Below are 9,197 nucleotides of genomic sequence, written 5' to 3'. Positions count from 1 at the left end.
TGATCGCATGCCTGTTGCCGGGCACTTTCAGCACATGTGCGTGATGTCATGAGTGAAGTCACGCTCATGTGCAGAGAGTGCCCGGCAATAGGCGAGCAATCAAAAGACGCGCACCGCCGGCCCAGTGCAGCCATACTACTACGGGTCATAGCGACCCGGACGTAGTAACGGCCCATAGAGATTCCCTGGCGAACGGTTCGCCAACATCTTTAATAGCCAGTTACATAATGGCATTCTGAACACATATATATAAGAGCCTATGTACGCGTTCCACCCACGGTTCCCGCCCAGAAGGGCGGAGAAGATCTCTGGGCGGTAGAAGGGTGGGATAAGGCGATGAGATCTGCCTCCTCATCTAAAAAAGGTGTTTTTTTTTGCTTTTGCAATTTACCATCATTATCTCCTCTGGTTCCTGTTTGTCTTATCATATTCAGGTTTTTGTACAAGTTTTAATTTTGGGGCTGCTAAAAAAAAAATTGGCACATTAAATACCTTTGCATTGGTTAGGTGAGGAGGCAGATCCCATCACCTTATCCCACCCTTCTCCCGCCCAGGGATCCTTTCCACCCTTCTGGGTGGGAACCGTGGATGGAATGAGTGCATAGGCTCCTATATATGTGTTCAGAATGCTATTACAGTGGTTTACAAAATTATTCGGCCCCCTTGAAGTTGCACTCAGGCCGAAGGGGGCTGAAAAATTATGCACACCACACTTTGCAGTTATTTATTTGTAAAAAATGTTTGGAATCATGTATGATTTTCGTTACACTTCTCACGTGTACACCACTGTGTACAAGTCTTTCACGTGGAATTCCAATAAAATTGATTCATGTTTGTGGCAGTAATATGATAATGTGGAAACCGTCAAGGGGGCCGTATACTTTTGCAAACCACTGCATGGAGTCACGACTCAAAAAGGTAACTCAGGAGAAAAGGTGAATTGCGCGCGCGTGCGTGTGTGTGCCAAGAGGATTAAGGGGGGTGGACACCAAAATCAGGTTTTGCTCAGGGCACTGTGAGACCTAGGGCCGGCTCTGGTTGTGAGATGTTCCACTAGGTTTTTTTCTTTTTAAGCATTACACAACTTTTACAGTCTTTGATTGCCCTTGTCTTTGTATTTTATAAAAAAAAGGTTTATTGCAACTCTCAAATGACCTAGAGAAGAAAAAAAACACGTCAATACTCACAGGGAAGGCTCTGGATCCCGTAAAGCCTTTTTGGTCCTCTCCATCTCCTCATTTCCCTCCTGTCCCTCCCCTCTCCTTCAAAACAGGCACCTTAGGGACTTCTCGGAAAGCTTCGAAAGCACTTGCATCTCCGAGTGCTTCCAAAGATGAGTGCATCTGTATTGCGTATGCGCGGACTTGTGCGGGCACGGTGCGGATTCGCTCATTTTCAGAAGTACTTGGGGACAGTACTATTGAAGGCTGTCAGAGGAGGGGCCAAAGATGTATTCAGTCTGTAGGTCAAACATTTTCACCTGGCATGAAGAGAGGACTGGGAATGCTCTATAGCAGGGGTCTCAAGCTTAATTTACCTGGGGGCCGCAGTAGGCAAAGTCAGGATGAGGCTGGGCCGCATAAGGGATTTCACAAAAAAAGTGCTCAAATGTCATTAACAGTTTTAATTATTTCTTATAAACATATTAACAGTTTTAATTATTTCTTATGAACATATTAACAGTTTTAATTATTTCTTATGAACATGAAGTGTCCAGAACATGAATAGAACATTGAGTGAAGATCATCAACAGTTCTTCTTAACATGACATTGCATTGATTTTTATTCAAAATCACATTACCACTCAAGCGATCTTTTTTTTCCTATTTAAATTTAACTTACAGTTCGCTTCAGTGGTCCCATACGAATGATCCGCCGCGTCCCCGCCTCTAAACGAGGGCTGCAGAGCCCCCAAATCGCCCGGGGGGCAATCAGCCGGCATTTCCTGGAAGGGGCAGAGCTTTCGGCTTCAGCTCTGCCCCTCCTGACGTCAATCGCGGCGCATCGCTGCCTCTGCCCGCCCCTCTCACTCTGCCTTCACAGAGAGGGGTGGGAAGAGGCGGCGATGCGCCGCGATTGACGTCAGGAGGGGCAGAGCTGAAGCTGAAAGCTCTGCCCCTTCCAGAAAATGCCGGCGGATTGCCCCCCGGGCGATTTGGGGGCTCTGCAGCCCTCGTTTAGAGGCGGGGACGCAGCGGATCACTCGTATGGGACCACTGAAGCGAACTGTAAGTTAAATTTAAATAGGCAAAATAGGCAAAATAGTTCGCTTCAGTGAGATTGATGCGACGGATTATATGGGAGCACAGAGGCGAAGTATAAGGAAGGTTTTCCCGTCGCGGGCCAGAAAATACTGCATCGAGGGCCGCAAATGGCCCGCGAGCCGCGAGTTTGAGACCTCTGCTCTATAGGATCCAGAGGCTTCCCTCTTCTTCGGTGAGTATCTTTCTCTTTTCTTTCTCCTTGCTTCAGGGTTGTTTTAAAAGAGCTTCAAAATCACATTCAGTTTTATTTACATTTGACTTCTCAACTTTTTGGGAAATGGAGTTTTACAATGGAGCCTTTATGGACGGTAACATCTCTGCAGTTATGAAATGACAGTGAAGATTAGCACTCTACGCATTAAGAAATACAAATTTTGTAGAGAGGATTAACAATCAGCACAAATACTAGGTCACATTTGCATACAAAGAAGTGAAGAAAGGCCCCAGCAAGCAGTCTAACCAGTATTTCTATGCTTTGCAAGTGTTAGAATACAGCAATGGGCTCTGTTTCTGTAGCATAGCTAATTGTGGCATACATTGTAATTATTTAAAACCTATGGAGCGCATACCAATATCAGTTGTCAGATTCTGGAAGTTTTCTTTTTTGTGTGATCCAAAAGGACAACTTGTTCATATTTACTTATCTTATTTTAATAATAAGTAACATTGGATATGTTAAAGTGGACCTGAACTCTTGCACAGACAGAAGGAGAACAGAGAAATGCACCCTGTATGTATTTAAATAGTTTAGCCTGTCTAATTCCCTGCATCTGTGACTAATCACAAGTATAATTTGGTCTCTCGGCTGTGTCAGCTGGCTGCCTCAGTAAAGCAGCTAATTTGTAAACACAGGATGTTAACCCTATATCTATGTCCATGAAAGCAGGGAGTAGATGCTGCAGATTTATTGCAGGATTTTTATCAGCTGTGAAAAAAGAAATGTTTTTCTTTAACCTGCTAAGCGGTCTGGACGAGCTCAGCTCGTCCAACACCGCCAGAGGCTGCCGCTCAGGCCCTGCTGGGCCGATTTTTGTCAAATAAAAAGCAGCACACGCAGCCGGCACTTTGCCAGCCGCGTGTGCTGCCTGATCGCCGCCGCTCTGCGGCGATTCACCGCGAGCAGCGGCGAAAGAGGGCCCCCCTAGCCGCCTGAGCCCTGCGCAGCCGGAACAAAAAGTTCCGGCCAGCGCTAAGGGCTGGATCGGAGGCGGCTGACGTCAGGACGTCGGCTGACGTCGATGACGTCACTCCGCTCGTCGCTATGGCGACGATATAAGCAAAACAAGGAAGGCCGCTCATTGCGGCCTTCCTTGTTTATTCTGGGCGCCGGAGGCGATCGGAAGATCGCCTCCGGAGCGCCCTCTAGTGGGCTTTCATGCAGCCAACTTTCAGTTGGCTGCATGAAATAGTTTTTTTTTTATTTAAAAAAAACCCTCCCGCAGCCACCCTGGCGATTTAATCAGAACGCCAGGGTGGTTAAAGAGGTCTATGCTTTTGCTTATCTTTTAAAGCAGAGAAGCAGCTTTGAGTTTAGGGCCGCTGTAAAGTGACCCTGCAGTGAGAGATATGGAGGTTGCCATAATTCTTTTTAAACTATGCCAATTCTCTGGCTCTGCTGATTTTCTGCCTTGAATGCTGTAAAGGGCGCCTGAAGTAACATAAGGGTGCATTCACGAAACACTGCAACATTTTACATGCATGTGAAGTCTACCGGCATTAAAGCAAACTACAAGCATTATGCACATAGCGCAACTCATGTTAAGCAAATATGTCGTGACCAGGTCAGCCAGTAACATTTACTATACAAGCAATGTAGACAGGTGCATTATGCGGGTTGCACTATTACTGGCCCACTTCTAGACAAAACTAGGCTGTGCTGCTGTTTTCTCACTGTAAGGGTTAAGAATCCAGGGCTGTAAATGCAGTTAGGTTTGAGCTGGACTGTAGCTTTACTCTCACTGATAACCAATTAGAGGCCATAAAAGCATGGCTGAGAAACACTTGTAAGTGCAAGAACTGTTTAAAACATAAAAAAGGTCAATAGTTCAAGACTAGAGCTATTACACCGAGACAATAATAACGTTAAATCTGGATTTTTAGTGTTTAAACATAAAATAAGACTGTGGGATTTCGAAAGCAGGCATTATTTAAAAGGAAATTAGGGGAGCCTCCTTATTTTTTCCCACTGGTGGGTCACTAGCTCCCTTGTACTCAACTTAACCACTTCGCATCCAGACCTTGTTTTCAACTTATTGACCAGAGCAGTTTTGACAGTTTAGCTATGTCCCTATTTAATCAGAAATAACTTTATCCCTACTTATGATACAGAAATTAAATATATATTGTTTTTTTCAAGACAAACTAGGCTTTCATTGTATGCCATTTTTTCCCTCAAACAATTTTGTTTTCTATGAATTTTAATGGGAAAACAAAGAAAAAAATAGAAAAAAACATGTATTTCTCAGTTTTACCAATTCTAGTTTAAAAATAAAAAGTGCTACTGTCGATAAAAACACACATTTTGTTTGGCTATTCTTACTGCTTATCACAAAACTTCGATTATGTTCCTGTCACAATTTATGGTGAAGATATTTGATTCTGAAATAGTGCTACAAAGTGTGTTTTTCACTATGAAATGAGAAAATACAAGTATTTTTAATAGTAAAAATCAATCTCATTAGCTCAGGAAACTTATATTCCCATTCACCAATTAGTCCTGCATCAAATAGTGCCAGAAATGTGCACAGGAGCAAGCCCAATCCTGCACAGCACTGCTTCTGCTACAAGACGTATATCTACTGACCTGTGGCTTAGATGAAGTCCCAGAGGACGTATATCTACTGACCTGTGGACGAAGTGGTTAAATCTGAAAAAAAAAACAGAACATGCTACCTATGTTAGATTATGGGAGATGGTGGGTGGAAAGATAAACTGCTTAAGGCAGGGAGCACAGACATTATAATAATATGCGTTAATCTTCAAGTTTCTCTTACTTTATTCAAAAGCACTCACAGGAAAGAACCGCTATAAAGATGCCAGTAAGCTTGCCTCCTTGCTGCACATCATTCTGCTAGCTGGATTGTGCCACTGCTGTCCAGGAAGCACTTGTGAAAGTAAAATAATTCCTGAGAATCATAAATAACAATTATATATGCGTTACCATACTTAGCCAAATAAAAAAGTCCTGATAAAACGTAGAATTCCGTGGCTCAAATGGATCCCATTCATTCAATAACTGCACCTCGAGAAAACAGAGAAACAAAAAACATTCATAGCGTAGTCTGTATAAAAACTACACCACCATCACCAGACAGGACTCCTCATAAGGATAGGTGTAGTTTAAAGGGACAACCAGATGCTTTGGTGTGAACCACCACCACCTGGAATCCTGAGTCACCTGATGTGGTAGCTGCCCTGACCCACAGACAGCACCACAAGCTCCAACAGGTATCCCCTGGCAATACAGCTCCGTTTTCAGATCTTCACACTCGCAGAAGCATAGTGGGAAACAACCATAATAATATAATTTTGCAACCATCTTAATTTAGCAAGGATCCCTCCCCAATGATAGCACCACCAGGATATAACCACCGTGTGTTAATGGTTTACCACCCTCAACCCGTGCTCGTCACCCCCAGGGTCCAGGCTCACCTGATGCACTGGCTGTCCTAATATGCTGACAGCAATCAGAGCTTATGCAAAGAAGGCGCTTCCTGCCCGGATAATTCACTCCAACAATAATCCTAGAACTAAGAGGACTTCCGGCGTATTTTATTAAGATTAAAAGCAGTCCTACTCACAAAACGGAGCGGTATTGCCAGGGGATACCTGTTGGAGCTTGTGGTGCTTTCTATGGGTCAGGGCAGCTACCACATCAGGTGACTCAGGATTCCAGGTGGTGGTGGTTCACTCCAAAGCATCTGGTTGTCCCTTTAAACTACACCTATCCTTATGAGGAGTCCTGTCTGGTGATGGTGGTGTAGTTTTTATACAGACTATGCTATGAATGTTTTTTGTTCCTCGGTTTTCTCGAGGTGCAGTTATTGAATGAATGGGATCCATTTGAGCCACGGAATTCTACGTTTTATCAGGACTTTTTTATTTGGCCAAGTATGGTAGCGCATATACAGTATAATTATGTTATTTATGTATTGAAGGGTATTATGATGTAATATTTACTATATGCAGCAAGCCACTGTCTAATATATCTCTACTATTTTGTGTACAGCAAATTAGGTTGGGGAGCGCTCTCTATCATTTTAATTGTATTAAATTCCTGAGAATCCCCTATGAGGAGTGCTGAAACATACAAGTGCGCTCCCTGCAGTAACAGCCACCAAAGGAAAAAGAAATGTATACCGCATTTTACTCTGGTATTCTTATATGTATGCATACACATGCATTTAAAATTGTACAATTAAAAAAAAAAAAAAAGACCCTGTAACAAAAAAAAGGGCCTCTGGGGATACTTACCTCGGGAAGGGGAAGGCAGAAGACTCTGGATCCCATCAGGGCTTCCCCCGTCTCGCTGGGCCCCTTTGAAGCCACAGCCGACAATTTGTCAGGCTGTGGTGCCTGCAATATTTACCTTCCCCGGCTACAGCGCAGGCACAGTAGCTGCTCACAACTCGGGATAAGGTGGAAATAGCAGATCCCAGTCGGGTCCACTCTACTGGGCAGAAGACTTGCGCCTGCGCAGTAGAGTGGACCCGATTGGGATCAGCTATTTTCACTCACTGTTCGGGGGGGCACAGCGCGACCACTATGGGACAGAGGAGGATGGGGGAAGCCTTGATGGGATCCAGAGGCTTTCCCCTCATGAGGTAAGTAACCCCCAGGGGCACGAATGGGGGACCTACAAAATATTAAGCAGGTTGTTTTAATGTTTTGGCCGATCTGTGCATTTCAGTACAATTAAAGTCATAAGCCCCTTTTACCTGCAAAGTAAAGATAAAATCAGAACTAAAAAGTCTCACCACGAGGCATGATCACACAATCAATGTTTGTTATCGGATTATCTCAAAAATGAATGGCCAAAATGCATATTTATATGTCCTAGAGCAGAAAAATCAAGGACGCTGGCTCTCCTTACCTATATAGCACACCCTATCACATCTGGCAAGCTGTCAGTAGCCCAATATTTGTCACTAAAGTTCTGGAATCTGCATTCTGCTGCCAAACTGCTGCACAGAGATAAGAGAAGTGAAGGTACATAAGACTCGTAACAATCATGCAAGGAAAAAAACAGCTAAATATCTCACTCTCGATAATATATAAACATAAATACACATCTCTATTACAGGGAATTAAAGAGTATTACAGAGTAATTGTGGCATGTCTTAAATCATTGTAGAGCAGATGTGGAATTTGACTTCATATATGTAACCTCTCTCTACCCATCAATACCTTATATCTACATCGCCACCCATTTAGTTTATTTGTATATACTATACCTGTGGATGGGAGGGAGGTGGGGAGCTTTCTTTCTGATTTATACAAACTATGGAGTGTAACAAAGCTTGAAATGGCAGCTTGGAAAAATGGAAGTACGTTTTGTTGAGCTACTGTGGAAAGATTCTACTTGCCTGGCTGTTACAGCAATCATCAGGTTTCAATCATTTCTGAGCCATTGACCCTGAGCCACAATGCAGCACAGGTGTTCCCAGTGGCATATCTATTGGAAATGCACAGGTTGTACTGTAACTAGGAATGAGCAATAAGATGCAAACTATTCCAAGTTAATGAAAAATTATTCTAATTTTGAATGCAAATACAGGCAAGTTTAAAAATGGACCAATGAAATTTCACCTTGACGGCCATGTTCGGTGCCATCCACTTTCAAGCTGCATAAATTTGCATAATCCTGCATCAACTTGGAACGATTTTCATTTCATTTACCATCCCTAGTTGTACCTGCGCCGGGCCCCCTTGAGGGGCTAGAGGGGCTCTCCAACTGCAGCATCAATGCCTTATTGGTGCTGTGCTGGTAATGGCCAACTCTATATGTGCTTTGCATACTCAAAATCCTTAAAAAATGCTCCTCTCACTGACCTTAAAGGGACCCCGAACAGTAGATAAAAATGAAAAAATCGGTACTTACCTGGGGCTTCCTCCAGCCCACCAAAGGGCGCTAGGACCATCGGCGGCATCCTAGCTCCTCCTCTCCTGGTCCTGATGGTGACTTCTTTACCGGCGACACCCGGGTCGAGGGTCGACCTAATTTTCTGAACGGTGACGCTCCACGTCATCACGGCGGCCGACGTGACAGTCCTGCATGGTTTTCTAAATCTGAACTACGCATGAGGAGGAGTGTCACGTCGGCCACCATGATGATGCGGAGCGTCACCGTTCAGGAAGTGTTGGGCTGACGCTCGGCCCAGGTGTCGCCGGTAATGAAGTTGCCAGCAGGACCAGGAGAGGAGCCAGGACGACGCCGGGGGACGGTGGGCTGGAGGAAGCCCCAAGTACAGATACTGCTCAGGGTCCCTTTAAAGCGGACCTGAACTCAGAACTTCCCCTACGCTCTAAAACATACGTAACCGCATAACTTTTACACAAAAACATTTCCGTTACAGCTGATACAAATCCTGCAATAAATCTGCAAAGTGTCTACTTTATTCATGGAAGCAGATATACTGTTAATATCCTGTGTTTACAAATTAGCTACCCTGCCATGGCAGATGAGATTCCTGGGCTGACACAGCTGAGATCAAATTACAGTTGTGATCAGTCACAAATGAAGGAACACTAGACATGCTAAACTCTCTAAATACATACTGGGTGCATTTCTCTAGGTTTTCCACCTGTCCTGTGCAAGCGTTCTGGTCCACCTCAAAAACAAAGAGCGCACACAATACAACAATCAGACTTAAAACTCACTGGTGGGCAGGTCTCACCTCCTCTGATGCGGGTGTGCCTGTACAGGTGAACAAG

General features: G+C 44.2%; 1 protein-coding gene across 2 annotated transcripts in view; it reads right to left on the bottom strand.

Annotated features, from left to right (window-relative positions):
- Nucleotides 1-5,059: 5,059 nt before the first annotated feature.
- LMTK2 (lemur tyrosine kinase 2) overlaps nucleotides 5,060-9,197 on the bottom strand; it is a 212,486-nt gene continuing 208,348 nt past the window's right edge. The window contains exons 15-16 of one of the 2 annotated variants that reach the window (XR_011022726.1): nucleotides 7,357-7,447; nucleotides 5,060-5,130 (exon numbers count right to left, since the gene is read on the bottom strand). The gene's annotated coding sequence lies outside the window, so the exon portion shown is untranslated. The remainder of the gene's footprint in view (nucleotides 5,131-7,356; nucleotides 7,448-9,197) is intronic. The other variant, XR_011022727.1, reaches the window with a different exon arrangement.

The sequence above is a fragment of the Hyperolius riggenbachi genome, chromosome 7 (genome assembly GCF_040937935.1).
Source record: "Hyperolius riggenbachi isolate aHypRig1 chromosome 7, aHypRig1.pri, whole genome shotgun sequence".
NCBI lineage: Eukaryota > Metazoa > Chordata > Amphibia > Anura > Hyperoliidae > Hyperolius > Hyperolius riggenbachi.
Note: the sequence above shows the minus strand (reverse complement) of the source record. Positions and strands in the feature narration are given on the sequence as shown.